At 37.0% G+C, this 25080-nt stretch overlaps 1 long non-coding RNA gene across 1 annotated transcript; it reads left to right on the top strand.

Annotated features, from left to right (window-relative positions):
* Nucleotides 1-8936: 8936 nt before the first annotated feature.
* On the top strand, nucleotides 8937-20491 carry LOC137962397 (uncharacterized). Its single transcript, XR_011115125.1, has 4 exons — nucleotides 8937-9189; nucleotides 10243-10437; nucleotides 19478-19530; nucleotides 20119-20491. It is a non-coding gene; the product is annotated as an uncharacterized lncRNA (long non-coding RNA).
* The last annotated feature ends 4589 nt before the right edge of the window (nucleotides 20492-25080 follow it).

Raw genomic sequence — 25080 nt, 5'->3', positions numbered from 1 at the left:
AAACTTTACAAATTTACTCAACCATAAGTGAAACCCAAACTTAGGTTGCTAATCCACTCCCCAAGTGTTTCCACATTTTGGAGTTTACTTCACAATGTGAAAAACAAATACAACAAAGACCACAAAAGCCAAATTATAGCTCAAGGGCAACAAATACCTTTCTCTAAGAGAGTATAAAACTTATTGAACCTCCTACAACACAATCACTATCACAAAGGTTATCCAAGTAATGTAGGGAGGTGGACTTGTCTACGCAAGACTTATCCATTTATAAATGTGTCTACCTAAATATGTCATAGTTATGGACTTGTATACACAAGGCTTGTCCCACTACAAATGTGTTAGCCTAAATATGTCTTACCATGTTATAGCAGCTCAAATTGAGTCCCTAATGTGATGATTTAAAAGTCTAAAGGTCTTTGGAAAAATCTCAAATATGAGTTAAAAATATAGCCTTTATAAAATACCTGAAGAAAGAAAAAAATTTAAATATGAGTACCAAATTTATGGTTGAACCCACACAATTGATTTAAAACTAAATGAGTACAAGTTTCACCTGCAAATCACCAAGTATAATAATAAGATTTCAAAGAAATGGATCGCATGTACTTAGCTTTTAGAAAAGCTAAAATATGAGTCTTTAAATCACAAAATTGATCTTCCCTAATTATTTGAAAATTAAAAAGAGTTTGGGAGTGATGATAGATTGTTGTAGGATTTATTGGTGGCTCAATTGGACAAAAGATTGTTTAAATAGGGGATTCTGACATTCTAAAAACTAGTTGTTTAGGCATGAAATATCTTTTATCCTTTAAAAAACCTAATGAATTTTTTTTTTAAATAAGTATGAGAAAATGTTTCAAATTTTTTTTTTTAGCTATTGGTAACAATGGTAGGTCACTTACATAATCGGTGGCCTAATGAAATCGAATCAAAGATCAAAAGGTTGCTTTTCAAATTTTTGTCCATCGACACTCATATGTAGGGTGCTTACAGGAGTACTTTTGTTGGCTTAATCAGTCAAAAATTGGCTAGTTTTGCTAACTTGGGATTTGGAGTTGGTCTCATGATCTCCATTAAGATAGTTTTGATGATAATTAACTCTTTACTACTAATGATATGTATTAAGTATGTCTTGCAACTAGAAAAAAAAACTCCAAATAATCAATATACAACTGCCAACCAGACAAACTGCTATCAACAGGATGACCTACCCGAAGATAGGAATGCAGAAATGTTTCTCACATTCAATTTGACTAAGATAGATTTCTAAAATTTGTAAGTGACTTATACGTGTAATTAACAGCTTATAATGAGAATTTTAATTATTTTTCTCATGGATTTTAGTCAATATTTCATGGAGTTTTTCAAAAGGATGAAAGGTCCCTTTCCAAACTCAATGGTTCAAAATTTGAACATTGTGAACTTATCTATTTAAGTTTATTACTTTTAAATCCTACTTGCTTAACTTGATTCTTGCTGGACTTCAGAACGATTACTTTGAAATCATATTATTTTGTCCTAGCAAGCAAATTTGAAGTAACTTTTAGATTGATTTGAAATTATTTGAGGCATTTGTCAAATGGCTATGACATAACACTATTGTTTGTGGGACTAATTTCAAAATCCAAACAACGTTGTGCTCTTACTTTGAAATATTTTTTGAAATATTTTTTATTGATCTTGGTCTAGTAAATCTAAACTAAGATTTAAGTCTCTAACTATTGTGCTTATACGATGCAATCTATTTTAATTCGAGATGCTTCTATTTCCAAATCAAATGAATTTTAAATTTAAGCTTAGATTTTAAAATCTGATCATTTTCGGACATTATTGAGTTGCCATTGTATGGAATAGATACTTATGATTGGTGTGCCTATTTGTTTGTGCCTGAATTATGAAATCTCTCTATTGCAAAGGCAATTTATTTGGACTGAAGTGTAAGCAACTTACCCTTGCAATTTGGGTTAAGCCTTGACAAAGGCAAAACTGATTTCATCTCAATTTGATTGAGAGTGGCTTCCATGGTAGTGGTAGAAGTTGTTGTAAAATCCTTCATAAATTTGAGTTACTACTTAGTGGGGTTGTTGTATTCCTAAGAGACAAAAGGTGAGAAGTCTTGTTGTTGTTGTTGGTGAGCCGATAGTTCTTGTATATATATTGGTTGGGCTAAAAATTCTAATTCTTGAGTCTAGGCTTGGTGTGTTTAGTGAGTTGTTGTAGTAAATTGCCTATGGCTCTAGGTAGGATTGCCTAGTTAGCTGTTGAAAAATCCCTTTGTGGGTCATTGGTTGGATAACCTAGCTTGTTATTGTTCCTAAGAGAGGGTGAGCCTTTATGAGTTGGTTGTTGTGGTCAATTGAGTTTTGTAAGTCCTAGTGTGGATGACATTGTAATTGACTTTAGAGACAATTTATTGTTAGTGTCGTTTGGCAACCCCAATATCATGAATGTTTTAACTCTAAGGTGAAATGTCCTTGGCAATGGATTAGCAATTTGGAATACAATAATGAGCCATTATAATAAGTTTGTGTTTTTGTTGTGGTTTGAAAGCTTGTTTATGCTTCTTTGATTGTTAAACTAACTTTGCACATTGAATTACTATTAATATTTTGAACACACTGGTGATTAAGAGAAAAACTCAAAAGGAGTTAAAGATCAATAGCAAAGCTAACAAACTTATTCAAGGCCTCCCCCCCCCCCCCCCCCCCCCCTCCTCTATGTTCATTCATTAATAGACATAATATTTGGATGATGAAAACGCTAGCATTTTAAGTCTTTCAAGTTCCCAAAATTTATTGTTTTTGGCTTGGAATATTGAGCATTGCAGCACAAGCATCATCAAAAGAAGGTTTAACAGAAGAACAAGTTGGCAAGGCATATGGCAGCAACCAATACTTTTCTTTGTCTTTCTTGGGTTGTAATATCAATAAAATATGGTTGTACAACTTTTCACACTTGTAAGAGACCTTGAAATTAAGCAAAGTACTCATGATCATTGTCACATTGCTTTGTCATATACATCTCTTGGAAAATATCATAAATTTTATAAAGACTATTAGGAGGGGAATATAACTTAAAACAGGTCTCCCAAACATCTCTGGTTGTTTCAAGTGAACAAAATTGTTAGCTACGTATTCATTTATGCTATTTATCAGCAAGCTTATGACTAAAGTGTCTTCCTTCAACCACTTTTGATAGGAAGAGTCATTTTCTTCAACAAGTGTAAATAGGTGGTTGTATCATGTTAAGTTTTGGAGCCTAATCAACACCCTACACGGAGTCGGTACACGGATCGATTTTCACGATAAGGTTGTCGTGGGGGTTAGAAGGGGGGCAGGAAGCTCCCCTCTCGGGGGTGTGGAGGCGGAGCCCCCGCCCGGTCCACGATAGATTAACCGTTATTTCATTAAGGGTAGTTTAGGAATTTTACTCTTGTATCGCGGTTGCCCTAATTTTCTCTTTATATTTGAGGGGAGCCATTATTAGGTTTTATCATCACCGAAAAGGAGCTAGAGTTGTAGACTAAAAGAGGTTACAGTGTTGAGGACTCAATAGCTAACCGAGTCATACAACGGAGTCGCACTGAGTCACAAGGTTAACAAGAGACTTAATAGCTTTCTTTCTATATTGTTTTAAATTTGTTTTTATGCATTATTTAAGTTAAATTGCCATAGAGGCAGAATTGTAATAATTAACCCTAAAATTGTGGTTGGCGTCAACCCTACTTAGAGGGAAATGGAATGAGAAAAAATGCAAGTCTTGAATTAGGTTAAACAGGATTTGGAGTTCTCCTTGACGAGCTCTAGGGTTTGGAGGTCTCCTTGATGAGCTCTAGGTCCAGGTTTCCTCTTGAATCTGAATTTCCTTCTTCCCTAATTTGATTTCTATTTACATTGATCCATACCAAAGAGGAGAGGGGAATTCCTGCCCCTTTTTCGAGTTCAAGCTGAGGCTTCAACCTCCCATCCATCCACAATAGCCATAGAGGGTTTCTCTCCCTCTTTCCGAGCCAGGGTTGAGGCTTCTCAATCCACATACCATGAGCGGCACAAGTTAGAGTTTTCTCAGCCTCATGGCCAGCAAGAAGCAAGGTAAGGAACCCCTAACCTTTGATCCAAGGATTGTCCAAGTTAGAGGTTTTTCAGCCCCTAACTACAGCAGCAGCAAGGAGGGGTCTAACTCCTCTAAAATATGAACAAAAGTATGTTTTACCGAAAGTTAGCAGCATAGTTCCATAAAGGAGGCTGCTTTCCTCCTATTCGAGATCAGACCATGGAAAGACTATTTTCCCATCCTTACCGAGAGCAACTACTCTATTACATTGTTGGATTCTCAAATCCCACGCCGAGTTACTCGATCCATGACTAGGGATCATAACATAGAGAAAACACTTATAAGTGTGTGTGATTTCTCTTGTAAATTATTTCATCTTTATAGTGGATTACTGTAGCAGCGAAAAACAAGATGTAGTCTCACCTTGAGGCAAACTTGCATAAATCTCGTTGTTTGTTTTTGTGCTTATTTTTCCTTTCTTTTGTGATTATTATTATTTCTCTCATTAGTTTAGAATTAGGGCATTTAATTCCTAACATATCAAGTGCCCAACAAGACCTCTTGTTATTAGAATTTTTTTTATAGATTGGGACCATGTTGAATAATTACGTAGCCCATTGAGTGAACTGGTAGTGATTCTTAGAAAATCATGTTTATTGGATTCAACATAGAAAGACCCAACTTTTTTTTGGTGAACTTTCGGCCATTAGACCAGCCACAAAAAATAAATAAATAAAATAAAAAATAAATCAATTACTCAAGAGGAAGAAGAATAACACAATTAGATAACTAAGGAAACCAACTGGAAAAATCCGTGTTGAAATTAATTAAATGTGCAAGATTCCAACACTTGTATGAAAAGCTCACTTACATGAAAAACACCATAGATGAGCTACAGGATTTAAAACACAATGGTTGAAGCAAAAAAATCACTTAGTTATCCCTTCAATGCCCACAAAATTTTTGAGGCATGGAATATTATTTAAACACTTGAAAATGTTAATTTCTAGGGCCAATACACAAACCTAAGAGGTCTCAAGGGAATGAGAGAAGAGAGGAACTATAACTCATGGGAGAGAGGAGATAATAAACTAAGGGAGAGAAAGAAGACAAAAAGAGAAAGAGGTGCAAGCACAAATTTGAGCTAAGAGGAAGAGGCTTGAATACTCTACCCCATGCCTTGAGGCTATACTTTAGTTGTGGGAAGGTGCTTATAAATATTACAATGCCCTTAGGGCTACATGTTTCAAAAGAAAAAAGACATAAGAGAACTTACACCCATAATTATAATTTTGTGTCATCTCTATGAAAGTTCTCCTTATTTACTAGTTATACCACCCTTACACACGTGAGTGTCTTTTAACAAAATTAAACAACTTGTCATTCAACCATTAGCTTGAAACCCTAACTTAGGGTATAATAGCTTTAAGATGATAAACTCTTTTAAATTCTAACAAATTGTGATTAAAATTCAAAGAGGAGTTTTCAAAAATTTAGAGTGATTTTATGGCATATGAAAAACTGTTTTTTAAAGCCAAATAAACAGAAAAAACTCTCTTTTGGTCCTCTTATTGGTATAAAAAATGATTTATTTATGAAGGATTTCAACAATTGACTTGAGAGATCAACAAGGGGACTTAGATTGATGATTTGAGAATAAAAAAAAAATAAAAGGAATACCCTAACATCTTGGTTTAATAATGTGGTCTTGTTGGAATTTTCAGCAAATTGTTGCTTCAAAAATTGGTGGAGAGCGTCTCCTTTCATGTTCTTTTGCATGACTTTAAAACATTTTAACAAAGCCCTATAAATCTTGCTCTGATACCATGTTAGACTCTATAATTTCATTTTTGAAAAGACTATGGTTTAGGTGAGGAAGAGGTAGGAAGGAAAGGAAAAAGAGATAAGAGAGAAAAACTTAGAAGGAGAGCATGTAAGGGAGCACGAGCAAGGGTAGATTCAACCTTCACAACAAGAGCTCGAGTATACTCCTCTTGTTTTTTATTATGTCTTATCATATAATCAAGGGTAGAAACCCTAATACACATAAGATAAAAAAAAACATAAAAACACTTATTAATTACAAGGTATGTCGGTCAATGCCTTAATTACAAGATATGCATTAATGCTTCTTCAACATGGTTCAACACTAGTTGCCTAATTGGCAGTGGCCCAAATAGGCTTCCCATGTATCTTCCAACATTGTTCAACAACACAATTAGGATGGCCACAGTGAGTGTACAACCAAAACATACCATCACCAACACTTTTGTCACGCTCTCCTCCACACCCCCCTCATCTTCGGTCGCAACCACCAACTCAATTCCCCTACTTTAAAAGAACATGAACAAAGTCTCAACATGAGGATTGGATGGTTTGAAATGAATTTGTAGCATTATGGCATATGTGTCATCAATGGATGACAAACGGGCATAGAATTTGTGATTTAGCCACATCCAATTATCAATTTAGATTGGCAAGTAAATTGCAGAAACTAAGGCCTTTCATTGATGTTCTTGAACGACAACATCTAATGAGCAAGGTTGTGCCACCTTTCACTTTGGTAACAAACTTTTGAATGGGGCAACGTAATCATGTAGGTTGTCCCTTTGTTTTGTAGTGTAAATCTCCTAAAACACATCATAAATTTTAGAAGACTATCAAATCTAAAGTATAAGTTTACACAAATATCCTCAATAAGTTTGGCAATGTCCAAACATACCACATAGTTGGGCACACTTTCCTTTATATTAGTGACAAGCCAAATATTGACTTGGGCATTCTCTTTAAGCCATTCTTTTTTTGTGGCATCTTGTTCATCAGTGAGGGGAGGAGTGGATGGTGGCTAGCAAGGTCTCGAGGAAGCAAGAACCTCTTGATAGCTTAGAATAAGGTGAGATAATTAGACACTTCTCTCAAAGGAATGATACTAATTTTTAGAAAATTAGTTTTGAAATCGATAGGGAACATATAAAGAAATATCAATACTTAATGCATTAGCCATGATAAACCACAATAAGAGAAAACCAATAGTTGAAGAGAAAAAAATAGCAACACAATAGAGGTAAAACCACGAAAGAAAAAAAGAAGTTGATGCAAATATACAAAGACTTTAGGAGACCAAACTAGGAAAGTTTTAACGGCAATCCTAGTTGAGCAGGGATGTAAGAGAGCAAGTAATCCTAGGAGGTTTTAATTCAGTATAAGAAACTTAAGAGATGGTGTTTCAAGCAACATGACGCTAAGATTCTTAGAAATATATCCATAACAACATGTCGAAATCTTGGAAGGCTAAGAATGTCAAGTTCTAAAAGAGCAAGGTAGTAGGTTGAACTAGGAAACCTGTTGCTGTAGAAATAGGAGATGTTAAAGAAACAAGGCAAACGTTCTCAATAAAGGTATGAGGGTTTTGGAAAAAGAGACGAACCAGAACAACAAGAAGAGAATATGTTCAATGCTTGGAAAACAAATCTGAGACTTCTTGATATAAATACATACATGACATGATAAAAGAAATAAAGGTATATAGAAGGTTAGCAGCAATAGAGAAAACAACATAAAAGAATCAAAGAACTTATCTAATAGACGAGGAAGCCAACATTTTGGTAGCAAACATGGCAATGGACTTCCAACAAAGCAGGAAAAAGAACAAGGAAAAGAAAAAAAATCACGAAAAGGTTAATTGGGAGCAAAAGAGTGATATAAAATATGAAAAGAGGAATTTTTACATGATAAAGGGAAGAGTGTGGTCCCTTTCCCCATTGACATAAGGAAGTCAAAAGACGAAAGAGGAGTCTTTTTTCCTTCTTGTGAACCCCTTTGACATCGCCCACTATGAGAATGGAGACTTCTCCCTTGTTGGTGTTAGAAAAGATTAAAAAGGCAATCTCACCCTCTCCTATTTTTTTTTTTTTCACATGAGGGTAATCCCCCATATATGATTGTCACTAGCTTACTGGGTCGACAGGTTGAAGTGATAAATCAAATTGATTAATAAAATTTTAAGTAAAATCCAATTGTGGCACCCTAATTAGAACAAATGATAACTCGATTATATCATGCGATCGATAGGGACGAAGTTAGGAAGGGGGGTGGGGGTGAATTGCTCTGCGAATTTTGGAACATGATCCATTATTTTAAAATCTTAATTGAGTCAAGTGAAAGTATTAGGTTATCTAAAGCCAGCATATTTATTAGACATGTGTAAAACATAGACTTGAATCCAATTATTTCACTTAACTTATTAAAATATTAAAAATAAAATAAACGTTTTATTAAAAAACAAAATTCATGATCAATTAAATATATTAAACAAGACCTTTTTAAAATATCTATTTTTTATTATTTAAATCACACTTTCTCAAGTTCAAGTATTCAACCATGCCACGCCAATTAATTCCCCTTTGTATCAAGAATAGATTCTGATCAAATAAATAAATGGGGAAATTGCGAGTGATTGGGACCACTAGACACGCAGCATTGCCACTGTAAGGTCCGTAAGTACCGTTAGACATCTCAGAATAGCAAGAATTGTGTTTTTTTTTTAAGTAAATTTAGTTCTCGATGAGGGTAGTTTCGTACTTGAATTTGTGCTTCTACCACTTACCACCTGTCGACCTCGAGGCGTTCGAGAGTTATTACTCTTACGAGTTAATCGCCACGTGTACGGCGAGAGGAGAGCCGGGTGAGGGACGAAAGGAGGATGGAAATTTGAAAAGTGCTTTCAAGTCGTTTGGAGAGAGAGAGAGAGAGAGAGCGAGAATGATTTGGAGAGGTACCTGCAATCAACCAAACCTCACGCGACAGCCGTACGCGGCTGTTTCTTTCTCTAATCTTGAACCTTATCTTTCTCACCTTTCCCTCCGGCCGTCTCTCTCTCGTCCACTCTCTCTCCTTTTCTGTCTCTTTTCTGTCGTCAAAAAAATGATAAATTCCAGACTTACAGTCCCTCCGATCGGAGCTCCTTGTTTTATTCCTCCCTTCTCTCGCTCGCTCGGGATCCTTTTCCACCGGAGGAAACTAGGGCGTCTTCCACCGGCCTGCGATGCGCTTTTCTTTACTTGCAGTTTTTTGTCGGTTATATCATGGATAATGTTCTCCGGAAAGTTTGGGACACGTTTTGTGTCTTATGAGGTAGGTTTGGTTTTCTGGTTGCTGCATCGGATCCTGTGGCAAAATAGTTTTTTGGGATTTGGACGACTTACTGATTTCTTTCGAAGTGAACGTGAGGTTTTGTTTTTGATTCGTTTTTCTATATATTCTTTCTGCCGACCGAAGCTAGAATTATGAGAGATGAGGTTTCAGGTTCGGAACTTGAATCTTTGGAAATTTCATTTCCATCGCGTCGTGGCGTTTGGTTCGTCAAAGATGGCCGCCGTTGTATTATTTTATTTATTTATTTTGTCTCTTGTATGCCACGTTCTTTTGAGCTTGAATTATTTGACTCTTTGAGGGTTAAATAGGTGTATATTGACTTCACGCATTCTTTCGAATGCTCTTTATTTTTCTAGATCTTTCCTCCTTTTTTTTTCTTTTTTGTAGGCGGCGATGGTTGTTTGTATGCTTTTATTTTATTTTATTGTGGGGGGCCGTGGTTGTTTGTATGTTCTCTAACTGCTGTTTTTTGTGACATTTTTTTACGAGATTCGTGAGTTCTGACTGCGAAATTGAGTCATGAAAACATTTCGGCCCCTCTTCTGCTCTAGTTTGACGCTTCGTTCATTGTTTTTTTATTTTTTTTATTTTTTTATAAGGTGCCAACGCTTTGTTTATTACTGACCCGGTGGCAGTTCAAAGTTGAGGTTGGAACTGAGTCTTTGTTATGTGTTTTCGGGTTTTATGTATCTATTTAGTTTTTCCTATATGCTCTTTGACATCCGATAGGAGAAATATTTCCTTTACCTTGTCTTTTACTTCTCCGTTTTCTTCTTCGCTACATTGCCCTTCTCAGATCTTGAGTTCATAGGATCATCCAGGTCTTCATTTAAGCTTGTCCGAGTATCGTTTGTTATTTTAAGGTATCTTCAGAATCAGAAACTGAAAATTTTCCTTTAACATGATACACGACATTAAAATTCTAGATTTGTTCTTTAAATATGATCTAACCTGCTTTCTGGCCTTTGCTTGTGTGCTCCCCTTCTGCTTTCTTATCTTATACTTACTTTTTTTTTTTATGGATCTTAGCAGATGCTTTTTTGTGCTTTGTTTTGGCACTATTTGACAACGAGAGAGAGCACGCTAGTAGGCATTCATGCAAGATGCTATGATTTTTTACAGGCGTGCTCCCTTTCGTTGTCACATGATCTTCTCAGCAAAGTGACGAGCATGTGATCGAGCTGCGTGTAATGCCTCCACCCGGGAGAGTTTTCAGTCGCGTCCCTGGTAGATTCCACGTCTCAATTTGTTGGATATTCCATTATTTCTCTTCCACCGGGCTCTCATGTTAACCTGTAATGCTGGAATATTTTTCTGATTCTGAGTGATTCCTTTTAAACTGGGAAAATGGGTAACTTATTATGTTTTCATAATTGTATGAATTCAACTCTCTCTCTCTCTCTCTCTCTCTCTCTCTGACGTGTTGCTAAGAGCCGTTTTCACCGGTTAAACATTGAATGATTGATATGATTGATTTGAAAGGCTAACTGCAATTTGATTTAGCTTCTGAGGGCTATCAGTTTGGTAGGGTCTCAAAATTATGTCACCTTTTGTGTCCTTAAGTGAGACAGAATAATGTATACTGCAATGAGTTGTTTTCAGTTGTCCATCGATCATTGTCTCCTTTTTTTAACGCTAACTACTTTAGACCGTAATTTCTTGCTGAAAGTGGACAACTTACTGATTCCAGGCATTTTGTCTTCAGGTAACTGGCTATATCCTTTTTCATAGTTTGTGGCCAGTGTGTAGTTGAGTAATACCCATCTCTTGGGATGCTAAGAACTTGTTGACCAAGTTGGCTTTGTATAAGTCAAACATTGATTTTGTTGCTGGAAATTGCTTGTTGTACTTCTTTTTATGTTCATTTTCATGATTTTAACTAGCACAGATTGTGCTGCATGCTTGGCAATGTTAATTTACATAGCTCATTCATTTATGTGGTTTGTAGTTCGTTCATATATGTGGTTTGTAGTTCCTTCATTTATGTGGTTTATATTTCATTCATTTATGTAACTTATAGTTCATTTATTTATGTCGTTTATAGTTTGTTCACTGATGTTGTTTATAGTTTGTTCATTTATGTTGTTTATAGTCCGTTTATTTATGTCATCTTCATTAACTTATGTCGTATTTATGTCGTTTACAGTTTGTTCATTTATGTCGTTTAAGTTAAACATGTACCATCAAATATTTTTTCACCAAAAAAAGAAAAAAGAAGATCAGGATCAACAGATCCAATCCCCAAGAGAAGTTTGGAACTGTAGCAAGTGGGGGGAGAGGGACCATGCAGGGAGAACTTCCACTTTTATAGGTTGTGAGTATTAGAATATTTACAATGTGATAAAGAGTACAAAATCTGATGATGAACAAATGAGTCTGATCTTAAAAGCACATGATTTGATTTTAAGGACCTTTAGTTAATGGCCAGAAATTAGGATTAGATGTAATGAAAGCATTTTTTTCTGATGTTTATAAAGATGATCTCTCTCTCTTTCTAGTGTATTGTGCTAGTGTTAATGATTCACGATACCATTCATTTTGGATTGAGTTTGTGAAGATGTATTACTTAAAGTGTGTATGGTTCAAAGTTAATTAATAAGAAACTTGAAATGCAAATGATTGGATGTTTTCCTATACAATTGTGTCAAATTTTTATTAAGGGTATTCTTGCTATGAATAATGTGACATGGTTTGAACTGTGTCGCAATTGTCCACTTATCATATATCATTGCTAGGAATCCCTTGTTGACCTTAGTGCTGGCTGGAGCAATATTCTACGTTAAAAGCAATATTTGAAATAAGTTGGCTTTCAAGCGGGGTCTTAATCATTCTTGTTTGATTTTGTAGGATGACAACTAATACAATAGAAATCAATGATGATGAGTCAGATACTATTTGTTTATATTGAGAAGTTTTTACTGACAGTATGTTTAACACCCTCAACCTTAGGTTACTAAATTCTCCTAAACTTTCCTTTGATGTTTGTTACAGACACAGGTCTAACAAGTGGTACATGTACTTCAGCATGATATATCTTTAAACACACAAAGCCCTTTTTTTAATTAAAAAAAGGGGATTCATTCATTCAACAAGCCCAAAGCCAACAGCTGCACAAAAGGAAAGAGGGGGGTCTCTTACCATGAAAAGTTTTTACTGACAGTATGTTTAACACCCTCGACCTTAGGTTACTAAATTCTCCTAAGCTTTCCTTTGATGTTTGTTACAGACACAGGTCTAACAAGTGGTACATGTACTTCAGCATGATATATCTTTAAACACACAAAGCCCTTTTTTTTTAATTAAAAAAAGGGGATTCATTCATTCAACAACCCCAAAGGCAACAGCTGCACAAAAGGAAAGAGGGGGTCTCTTACCGTGAGAGATTGGCGAGAAACCCTCTCTCTAGCAAGAGATTTAACTAAACAATTAGCTATCTCAAAACATGATTCCAATAATTACTATTTTTAGCAAGACCTTTTGCAACCAATCTGACCTTAAGGCGAGATATACTACTATCAACATTTTGTTAAATAGTAAACACCCATCTACAATCCACAGATTTCTTACCATGTGGTAATGAGGCCCACGCCCATGTGCTATTGTCATACATGGCTCCATCTGTTCTTCCATTGCTACCCTCCACTTTGGATCTTGAAGGGCCTCTTGATATCTTCTGGGAAGAGTGATAGAAGAAATGGTTGGAAGGAAAGAATAACTATGGGAAGACAATCTATGTGCAGAAACAAAGTTAGAAATAGGATGAGAAGTAGATGGTTTTTATTGAACACAAGAACAAGGTTCTTTTTTTATAGCAATAGGTCTAGTGTCATATTGTGGGCCAAAAGGAACTATAGGTATTGAAGGAGGACTACTAACCTCAGAATCAGCAGATGACACAAGTTAGTGGGCAGCTAGTGGAGAAGAGGGTGCCCAAGTGGATGCATTGGGCAGGTGCAGTATAGGCATGTTCAGAGGCACTAGTGCTATAGGTTGTCCTACCAAAGGTGAAAAACTTGGATGAGAAGTAGATGCAGCTCGAGGATATAAGGTTGATCTTCAAAAAAACCTAACTTAATTTGAAAGAAAACTTCTATGTAATTATGGATGATAACTTTTTAGAGTTAACCAAGGAATATACACTTTAATGCTCTTGGATGAAGTTTATTCCTACCAGATGAAAAGTCCTAAACAAAGCATACACACCCAAAAAATTTAAGAGCAAGAGGGAGTGAAAGTAGTATTACAAAATAGTGTTGAAAAAGTGTGACTTGTTACCCAAAATAGTGGAATGCATACATTTAATAAGATAGCATGCCATTAGGACTGTATAGAACCAATACAATTGAGAAACATCCATGGATAGTAAATAGAGTACGAGCAACTTCCAACAAATATCTATTTTTGCATTCAACTATACCATTTTGTTGAGGTATGTAGGAACATAAGGGTTTGATGGATAATTCCTTATTTTTAACAATATGATTGAAACTGATAAGAGACATACTTGCATTATTTGAGCCGAATACCTTTATTTTAGTTTCAAATTGTATTTCCACCGTTGCAGAAAAAGAAACAAAGATATCAAATACTTTAGACCAATCATTCATTAAAAAGTACCAGGTTACACGAGTGCAATTATATACAAATATAACAAAATATCAAGATTATGTGATATTTGAGACATGTATTGGTCTCTACCACATCCGAGTTAATTAAATAAAAAGGATTAGAACTAACATTTTCTGATCGGGAAAATACACTCCTATGGTGTTTGCTTGACTCACTAAATCAGCTTGACTGACTAAATCACAAGACAAATTCGTAATTGACTTTGAGGATGGAACTAATTAATGTAACATGGACAACAAAGATGGCCTAAATGATTTTGCCGTTGTTATGCCTATTGTCTAAAGTTGTAATTTCTAAAACTACTACATTGTCTAAATAATAGAGACCCCCTTGTTCATGACCTCCACCATCTTGAAAAACGTAATGTGGTGGACAAAAAGTAACTTGACATCCAATTCTTTTAGTTATTTGATTGACATAAATAAGACTGAAAGGAAATTTGGGAACAAAAAGAACATTTTAAAGAGGTAGGTTTGGAAAGGTGAAGAAGAACCTATAGCTTGAATTTTTATTTAAGAACCATCAACAATGGATACTAAAGTAATTAGTAGGACAAGGAGACAATGTAGAGAGTAATAATCTTACTCCTCGTAAGATGTTTAGAGACCCCTTAGTCAATATCCAAGGAGAGGAGCTAGCATAGAAAAAAGAGGACATACTAAATTGGCCGACCATGCTTACCACAAAGGCTATGTCAAGCTTGGTCACTGTAACATAAATAAGCTGGTCTACTAACCTCCTATGCATAGTCTTATCTTTGAGCTTGTCTCTATCCTCCTTATGAAGATCGTGATTAACCTCTATTATAGACAGGTTTAACTCCTAACAAGCCATACTCGTGTAGCATATTAGTCAAATGCTTTCTTTGGGTCAGAACATTACTGCTTTGCTTCTCACTATTTCAAACCCAATAAAATATTTTAGTGTTCCTAGATCCTTGGTCTAAAAATGATGCACCAGATGCTTTTTCACCTTGTCAATTCCATTTTCGTCACCACCAAATAGAAATATGTCATCAACATGTACAATCAAAACCACAATTCCAGAGGACCACTTAAACACAAATAAAGATTGATTACAATGACTCCTCTAAAAGCCAAGGACAGTGCAACTGTGCTGAACTTATCAAACCAAGCTTTGGGACTCTGCTTGAAACCATTGATGTCTGTTAAAGAAATTTTTCATGCAAGGTAACCTTAAGGTAGGTTTAACCAAAGGAAGTCTAGATCCAATCACAAATTCGAGGAAGGGTAAGAAACTTATCTCTTAAAGGAAGATGTCAGACCTTCATTGTTAGGAATTAAACGCCCTAATTCTAAACTGAAGAGAGTAATAATAATAAACGTGGAAGAAGGAAAAAACAAGCACGGAAAACAAACAACAAGATTTATACAGGTTCGCCTCAAGGTGAGACTACGTCTTTTCATTCGCCGCTGTTGTAATCCACTATGAAGATGAAATAATTTACAAGAGAAATCGCATACTTAAAAGTGTTTCTCTCAAACCTCTTGGCCTGTAGCTTGAGATGTTCCTCGGTATAAGATGATCAAACCCTAATAGCAGCACCCCTCAATTATAAAGAGAAAATTAGGGCAACCGCGATACAAGAGTAAAATTCCCAAACTGCCCTTAATAAAATAACAGTTAATATATTGATCCGCGACCAACCCAACGCAGGGTGTTAATTAGGCTCCACAACTTAAACATTCATATGGTTCTTTATATCCAACAATAGAAACAGCTCGCAGCCCTATGATGCTTTCCGTAGCCAATAAAAAAAAGATTGTGAGCAGTAAAGAAAGGCTCTAAAACCTTTGCTCTGATACTGTATAAATTTTAGGGTCTTAATCCATTATATTTAGTATTTAGGTGAAGGAGATTGACAACGAGAAAGTAGAAGCAGAGGAGGATGAAAGCTGAGAACGATTGACAGGTTAATGAAGAAGGAGGAAGGAATTGGACAAGGAAGAAACCGAGGAGAAGGGAGAGCATTGATTTGCTTTAGCCCTAATCCTCATATTTATAACTTGGAGGAATAATTACAAGAAGAAGTCTATAATTTCCCTTTAAGGGAGACATCAATGTTGTTAAGGACTAGTCCCACATAGATTAGTGAGTACAAAGATCTTGAGTTTATTAGTTGGAAAAAAAGGCTTCTTTAAGTAGGCTAATCATTTTGGGATGGTCGTTTGACCAAACTTCGCATGGTATCAGAGCAGGTACTCGTATGTGGCCTTCACCCAAATTATTCACATGTAGAGCCACAAAAGGGGGCCAACACGTGAGGGGGAGTATTAAAGAATAGTCCCTCATAGATTAGTGAGTATAAATATCTTGAGTTTATTAGTTGGGAAAGAGGCTTCCTAAATAGGTTAGTCATTTTGGGATGGGCGTTTGACCCAACTTCACAAATGTAAATGACGAAAATCTGTAAAAGGAAAAGTCACAAAATAACTAGAATATATCAATTAATCCTTGTTGATTTTCAAGACTCCATGATTTAGATCATGGAGAAAAATACATTGAGAGAAAACAAGAGGAATAAAAGGTTATGGACTTGATCCAAACCCTCCCCCATAAAATATATTTATAGGTATCAAAACTACCAATATTACAAGTATACCCTTCACCCTAATAAGAGTGAAGAAGAGACAGGAAACGTAAACTAATTACATCAGTACCACCCTAATTACATCATATATTCCAACACCCCCCCCCCTCCTCAAGCTGGGAGGTAATGGTAGTGATCCCAGCTTGAACCAAATAACATAAATGTAGTAATAATCTCCTCCATCACAGTGTCCCAAGGATAAGTACGAAACTGGACACAAACTCTCAAAAGGTAAAAATGGGTGATAAAATATAAGTCGAAACCAAACTCGAAGGATTTTGAATGAATATAGTGAAAATAATCACTAAAGTGGGTTACACCTGTCATTCACAAGACAACAATAAAAGACTGGTTACCAATAAAAAGTCTCAATAGACTTAAACCACCCATATAAACAAAAAGGAGCAACCAAAGCAATGCTCCAACAGGATTGGTCAATAGGGGTAAGTGAGAGTCAAATAAATGATGGTAGGAGAAATATTGCCAAAGGGTAATGGGTAATGGGCAAAGAGAAAAATAAGATGTTGAGGCCACTGTGTGCTTTATTTTTCTAAGAAAGTCAAATTTTGCATCAGATGAACCAATGCCGACAACAATCAGCAAATAATAAACCCAAGGCAAGCAACCGAGGAGTTCTTCTTCATAAATAATGTCTCAATTAAAGAGACACAATAGCAGTAGCGGAAATGGGCCAATGCCCAAATAACATGCACCATATGTGTAGTTGTATAGTAGCGGATAACCTATAAATAATAGAAATCCTTAAGAGTAATAAGGACACATGAAATAGTCCGCAGCAAGTCCATCAAGAAATAAGGAAGTTACATCACATCTGGGTAATAATCCACGATAATAATCCAGTCGAAGAAAAAGAACTGAGTCAAACAGAGTAAGATATTAGACCAATATAGCCAAATTGTAGGGAAAATAGGTATAAACCTTATGGCCCAGACCCGTATAATGAGGCAAAAACACAAGTGGGCCAAGTCGAGTTGACCCGGCGGGTTTGGTACGACACTCAGCAACCAACTGAACTGGCGGTTTAAATCAGGTTTCCCATCTTAGAAAATCCAATTTTTCATGATCTTCCTCCGATAGAGTGGAATGGCAGCAAACCAGAGGGAAAAATTGTCGCGGCGTTGGCAGAGGCAAATATTTCCGGAACGAAAAATAATAGTGCCTGAAATAAATCACCAGCAGATAGGCGTCTTCGTCTTCCTCCCTACAACACTGATTGTAGAGAGTCAGCGGCGCAGCAAGATAACTCGGCGGAGTCATGGGTCGTCTCCTCCGACAACGGCAATGGGACTAAGATTCTCGCAAATCTGCGAGATTATTTTGCGCAAACGGAAACAGAGCCCCTGCTCAACCTCCTGGCTGAAAGTGGGAGCGAAATCAGCAGAGGCAGAGACCCTGCTCTGATAAGGGGATTTTGTGCTGAGGCGTCGGCTGGCTAGGGATTGTCGACGTTGTGGCCATCGAGGTGAACGGTGGCGACGACGAAGAGAGCGTTGACTATGGCTGCGATTTTTTATGGCGACGGGCGGCAGCATCAGGAGAGTCGATGATACGGTCCAGGTTGACCCAAATTAACTCAACCCGAATTAACTCGGCACGGTCCGGGTTGGCCAGAACGGGCTTGGCCTGGATTTAATCAGCGCTTTCAAACTTAGGAAGAAATATTAATTCAGTAACAATGTTTCTTCCCCACGGCGCCAAACAAAACCAGAGATACCGATGAGCAATAGCAGATAGTGACGAGTAGCAAAAATTCAGGAAAGTCAATCACGATCTTCTAATCAAGCTCCAACCGAATTGACGAAGCATAATATGATTTTCATTATAAACTCATCTGAATAAAAATCAATCCAGCAAAGGAAGATAAGAAAATTTTGGAAGCCCACGGGATCTGTATCTTGGTATGGAAATGCCGGCGGCAGCAGAAAAACAGAGATGACAATCAGAGGATTTTCTGAAATCTTCTATTAACCAGCTTAACAGTAGAGAGCCAACGGCTCCTTCCCCACTCACTTTTGAATAGAGCGGGACAACAGCAAGAGCAAAGAGGTTCCAGAAAGCCAGCTCTCTATAAGGTGGCAATGGAGCTCCGATCTCTGCAGCGGAGCAACAACAAGAGAGTTGGTGCTAGCGATGAAGCAGCGAGAATCAGAAATAGCCGGGCTTCGCCCTTCAGAAAACAGCAATGAAGAGGCTAGTTGCAGAAATAGGTAGCAGGATAATAGTAGGTAAAATGAGATCGGCGGCCGTCTTTCTCACGGCGCTGTATTGTGTAGGATAACAGACCACAACAATAATCTCCCTCTCGGCTTCCCTTGAAGAGCAACAAAATAAAAATACCGAGAATCCAAAAATTTATGGCCTAGCTATCCAGGAGAAGAAGAAAAAATCTTGTTGAGATTCTGAAGAGCAAAAAAAATAATCAGGAGATAGACGTGGGCGCACGAGCCAATGTTAAAAATTGGGAATTCTAAAAACCATAGCTACGGTCCTGAAAATCAATGTTCTGATACCATGTTGATTTTTAGGGCTCTATGATTTAGGTCATGGAGAAAAATACATTGAGAGAAAACAAGGGAATAAAAGGTTAAGGACTTGATCCAAACCCTCCCCTATAAGGTATATTTATAGGTATCAAAACTACCAATTTATAAATATACCCTTCACCCTAATAAGAGTGAAGAAAAGTCAGGAAACGTAAACTAATTACATCATAATAAGAATCATTTTTATTAACACTTTTAACCATGAAAACATGAAGATCCATTTTGCGCAGAATCATGTATTTAACAGTAAATTGTTTTTCTTGCTTTTTTCCGTGAATAATGGTGTCCCATCTCCTTACAATATGTAACACCTGCAAGTCTTGGTTAGTGTTCTTGGCTAAGTGAAAGTGGTGAAAACTTGGTTTTCATGTTATGTATATCTGGCCATTTGTTATAGTATAAAGCATTTCCATATTTTAGATGCCTCTGCAAAAATTGTTTTCAGCACTATCAAATCTTGCAGATTGGCATGCATGCAGAAACCTACAGGGTGCAAAATTTACAATGTGACAGGAGGTATCACTTTCTCATGTATATCTTTCAGTTGTTTATTTAAGTTTCTCATACATATGATAATCCATGTCATGCATCGAAAAGGGGTGGGATCTAAATCCTCAGTTTAAAGGAAGTTTTAACTGATGTCTGTTTCATACTAGTGGTTCTCTACAGATTCTTTTTAGGGGATTTAGTTGATTTTAAACATGAAGTTGTGGCTATATGTGCTTTGACACATCCTGTAAACATCATTTAATTAATTTTGAACCGATGACCTTTTCTAGGCATCTATTTTTCTTTATATTTGCTAATAAAATTGCAGGATTTGTAACCTGACTTCAGATGTTGTTTGTAAGCTGTCTCATATAAACATTGTACAAACAGTTTGGCTGACAAGCTTAATAAAGAGGGGTCCATCAGCAATATCTCATTGTTATGTTCTCCCCCTTTATGTATTGTTCTCTCTGTTTTGGGCTTTGGCCCTTAATGAAATCACCTTTTTCAATAAAAAACAGGAATACTGAAAGCGTAGTTTATCACAATTTGTGAACTGTTAATCTACATACGCCGAACCAAATTTAATGTAACCAACTTGCGCTCATAAAACAGATCTCAAGCAAGGCTGACTCATTTCAAACATATGGACTGGAGCTTAATTTCTATTTCTGAATAAAGCTCAATTTCATCTTGGAGTCGGGAATCAAGATCAAGGTGAAGTAGCCAAAGGTCCAAATGCTTGGCAGATTTTATTATTTTTATCCGTGGGTTACTTTAAATGTTAGATATTTAGATATTATTTTATTTTATTTTTTGAAAATCTGCATTATATTGTACGTCTAGCATACATTTGTGGATACACCTTTGGACACAAACTGACAGCATAGATATATTCTCTATCCCCCTCCCCATTTTAAGTATGGGTAACATGAAGAGCTCAGTTGAGCTGTTGCACCGCAATTTACTGCAATCGAGACTTAAGGTCAGCATGGCAGAGGCAATTTGTGTTAAATTGTGGAGCCTAATTAATGTTTTACGCATAGGATCATGTGTTGTGTGAGAGAAAGGTTATTTCTCTTGTAAACTACTTCATCATTATAGTAAGTTATTGCAACGGCAAAAGACAGGACGTAGTCTCACCTCGAGGCAAGCCTGTATAAATTTTTTGTTTTCATGTTTGATTATTTCTTCTTATGCGATTATTATTGCTCTCGTTAATATTGAATTAGGGCATCTAATTCCTAACAGTTTGGAGTTTGTGCATCTTAGTTACTTCATATTTGCTTAAGTTTGTCAGTTCTTTCAATTTGTTCTTGTACGTAACTGTTTTTTTAAACTTTTTTTTAGAGTCTCTAGTACACAAAGGCTCTTTTACCTTATTCACTTAAATTTTAAGGTTGTAGCCCAAATATTCAAATACGTGCATTTGTAAAAAAATAATTTTAGAAGGGTAGGCTTATCTTCTTCATTGTTACACTTCTCAATATTCTTGTTACCATGTAGATCTTTCCCTGGATAGTGGTGAGTAATACTGATTATTGAGCCATGTACATCATAGTAGATTTGGTACATCCTCTCATCCAGAGAAGTATTGGTAAAATTATTAATTTGTATTAGGCCATAACTATCTGGAACATGTGAAAGAGACATTGATACTGGTTTATTGGCCATTTCTCCAACGTCTGGGGTCATTTTGAAACAAAATTAAAATTTTGGAACACAGAAAAACCTTGCTGATTCCGTGGCAAGAAAAGCCATGCAGATTCTCTAGGAGAGAGTTTTGCCTTTTTAGAGCTACCACTCTGATGGACTAGTTTTTTCTGTTTCCTTTGTTTTTTTTTATCTCCATTTGTAAAGTAAGTAATTTAATTAAACTGTGATTGGAAAAATTTGCCTGTTAGTGATTCTGTTTATGATTCTGCACAAGTAAAGAGGTAATGTTGTTCTTTGTTCTTTTACCACTTTATGTAGTAGATCTCCCCTCTGTCATTCCTCCGGCTACTTCCTCCCACAATGAAAAGAAAAAGAAACCTGGAATTTTATTTGCAGGCTCATGGGCGTCTTGTTGTGGGAGAGTTCAATCCACCTTTGGCAACATATTCTTGTAATCAGCTGGTTTGTCCATTTGGTTGGCATGGTTGAGGATACCTGTCTTGGTTGGCTCTTGATTTGGTTTCTGCTCTTCAGCTGAATAAGGAAGTCTTTTTGTCAACTTTGATTTCTATGGATGAAATTGTGAAGTCTTTTCTTTGTTTGAGTAGGTCCAGCTATTACGTTTGTTGTATTATCTCTCTAGACTGGGAAAGCTTGTAGGCTTCTAGGCTACTCAGCTTCTCGTCTGAATTAGGAAATGTTGTCCAGCACATTGGTCTCAATGGATGAAACTGTTCAGTTTAACTTTTTTTTGGATAGTTCATTACTGCTCTTATTTTTTTCTCCTTTTTTCTTTTTTGTGTACTGAGTGTGGGGTGTTGAATTCTTGTTTGCTGACTTAATGATATCTTGGAGTGGAATAAAATATTTTGATTACGAAATGATTTAAATGAAGCATTTGCATATTTGACCGTTAGGATCCATGCCATGAATGTACCTTTTCTCACTGTAACTAATAGCTTTTGACCATTTCGTTTTTTATCTTTTCTAAAACTGCTTGATGTTTGGATTAACTGTCTGCATGAAATTTTGGTGGATTTATGAAGAATTTGAAAAACCAAAGCTTGGAGCAAAACACCTAAATTTGAGGAGCAATAGATAACTGTTGCAAATTCCTAGAATGAGGAGATGGGGCAAAAGATCAACATTTCTCCTTAAATACTACAAATCACAAGCAAAAGACTAGTAATCCTCACTATCTAACAGCTATTTAGTGACTTAAATTAAAGTGACAAATCTACCTTCATATATGTTTCAGCTTTAAAATATATTAGAAATTACAAATATGCCCCTAATCTCACTTCTCTCGGCACTCTCCCATCAAGTTGGAGCATGAATGTCATGCATGCCTAGTTTGTTACACATTATAGTAAACCCTTCCTTTGGAAAGTGCTTTAGTAAACTAATCTCCTAGTTATTCAGATGCTCATAAATAAGATGTACAATCTTGCAAGATATAACAACATCTCTAATAAGGCAGCAATGACCTGCATGTGCTTGGTCTGCACATGAAAGATTGATGTTTGGGTTCTGGGCGTTAAGTACCTATATCTTCCGCTCTCTACCGGCCGGTCTTTTGGGTAGTATTGGCTAGGTGCTTAACATTTAGTATCAGAGTTAGCTCTCGGTCGCGAGTTCGAATCCCTGTGTGTGCTACCGAAGCGGAAGGGGCCGACCTGGAGAACTGCGATGGGGCACTAGGAGTGGGGCAACCGCTTGTCAATACTATACTACCCAAAATACCGACATGTTAGGAGCGGAAGGCATAGGTACTTGACCCCAGGACCATAACATCAGCCCCCCCCCCCCCCCCCCCCCCCCCATTCTCTTTGCGAGCCGACGACCACGACGGCGCAACGACACTGGCCCAACCGTGATAATACCTAGATGCGACCTACTAGTAATTTTAATCCAACCTTTGCTCGCCCCGGGACTCGAACTCGCGATGTGGGAGCCCGTTCTGATACCAAATGTTAAGTACCTAACCAATACTACCCAAAAGACCGGTCTGTTAGGAGCGGAAGGCATAGGTACTTAACCCCAAGACCATAATAGGATCGTCCGTTATAACAATAGTTGCTTAATTATCACTTAACTTCTCCATGGTCCCACAAAACCAAATGCAAAACTTCAAGATTCTTTCCCACGTTAATTCATAGGCATCTTGTATCATAGCTTGATACTCGGGCCTTTGCACTTGGTTTAACAACTACTATTTGCTTCTTGTTCTTCCAAGTAACTAAATTTTCTCCAAGCAATGTGTAATTGACAAAATATGTTGAACTTAGTAATCATATTAAAAATTGAATAAGAAACAAATTACAATGATTTATATGTACAATATGAGTATCACTATATTAGGTAACTACCTAATCCTGGAGTTGCAAATCAGAATCAAATAAAAACTAATCCCCACATATTAGGAATTACAATCACTAGAGAAACTTAAATTCTCACAGTTGTACACGGTTTCTTTATACAGGAAAAATTGTATTCCCACACTCCCCCACAAGTTGATGAATGGATATCATCCATTCCAAGCTTGCTTGTTATTTTCTAAAAAACAGTATTAGACAATCCTTTGGTAAGCACATTGATTACCAGTAGGAATGAAAGGGCCCGCCATATGCGCGATCGAACCCCGATTTTCATAAAGGGAAACACCCGATAGAGAGGCAAACTCCTTGGTATGTAACCAACTTGAGATCAGGCCTACTGCATGAGAAGTCGTGTTTTTCGGGGTGCTAGCCTTGGAGTTGAATCTCCAGTTATTACGCTAGAACCATAGGCACCATGGGACATGTGCAAGGCATGCCAAGAGAATTAACTTGCCCAACCTAGGAAGGCGGATCCCCATAACCATCCCATAGGTGCCAAAGAGGTTCTGATGTAACCCCATTTAGAGTCATATCTTCTAAAAGATCTTCATCTAGACTTGCCAAGAAAAATCACAATGTAATAGAACATGTTGGACTGTTTTGTCGCACACGCCACAAAGGGGACAAGTACGATCAGGGGTTGTGTAGCCTCTACTATGGAGGTTGTTAGAGGTGAGGATCTGTTCCCTGATGGTTGTCCACACGAAAAAATTTGATTTTACTAGGCGTTGAGAGTTTCCATGCCAAGTTTGTCTTGTGTTAATGCATTTTGTAATCTTGCTTTATTATATGAGAGTAGGCGGATGCAACTGTGAATCGGCCATTAATGTTGGGCTTCCATGTCAGTTTATCAACTGCATGCTCACGGGTAGTAATGTTGCTGAGTCTGGAGAGGAGAGAGCAAAAAACCGAAGTTCCCTCATCATTTAATCACCGGCGAAACGTAAGACTCCACGAGTTGTCTCTTCAAGAATCTGCCACTGAGCAGGAGAGATCCCTCACCACCCTAGAGAGCTTCAGAATAGAGTGGGGGCGGGGGCCGCACCATTCATCCGACCAAAAGAGGAGGGTCTTTCCATTGCCTGTGTGAAAAGAAGTTGCATATCTGAATATTGGGAGGAACTTTTGAATTGATGTCCATATCAGGGATAGGAGGCAAGTGACGCTACCTTCCCTCCACCAGGCACCCGAAAATTGTAGGTAGTACCTAACCATATCTCTCTATAGGTGGTTATGCTTGATGTTGAAGTACCAGATCCATTTGAGCATAAGGGCAATTTTTCATCTCCTTCGTAGGTCGGAGGCCTTAACCACCCCGATTGTGGGGCATACAAATATCCTTCCAACTGTCCTTTGATACTCTCCAGAGAAAACACCGATGGATGGTGTCAATCCTGTAGCAAACGGAGGTCGGACAGTGCATGAAGGATAGTAAATAGTTTGGCAGTCTTGCCAAACAAGACTTGAGGAGAGTGAGTCACTTCGTAGTAGATAAAAGTTTGCCCCTCTAAGTAGCTAGTCTCTTTTCAAATTTCTCAATAAG

Source organism: Aristolochia californica, unplaced genomic scaffold (genome assembly GCF_029961685.1).
Source record: "Aristolochia californica isolate CCGP_79_NKW_82.1479 unplaced genomic scaffold, dmAriCali1.0.hap1 SCAF_1, whole genome shotgun sequence".
NCBI classification, from domain to species: Eukaryota; Viridiplantae; Streptophyta; class Magnoliopsida; order Piperales; family Aristolochiaceae; genus Aristolochia; species Aristolochia californica.
This window is presented reverse-complemented; position numbering and strand designations above follow the sequence as displayed.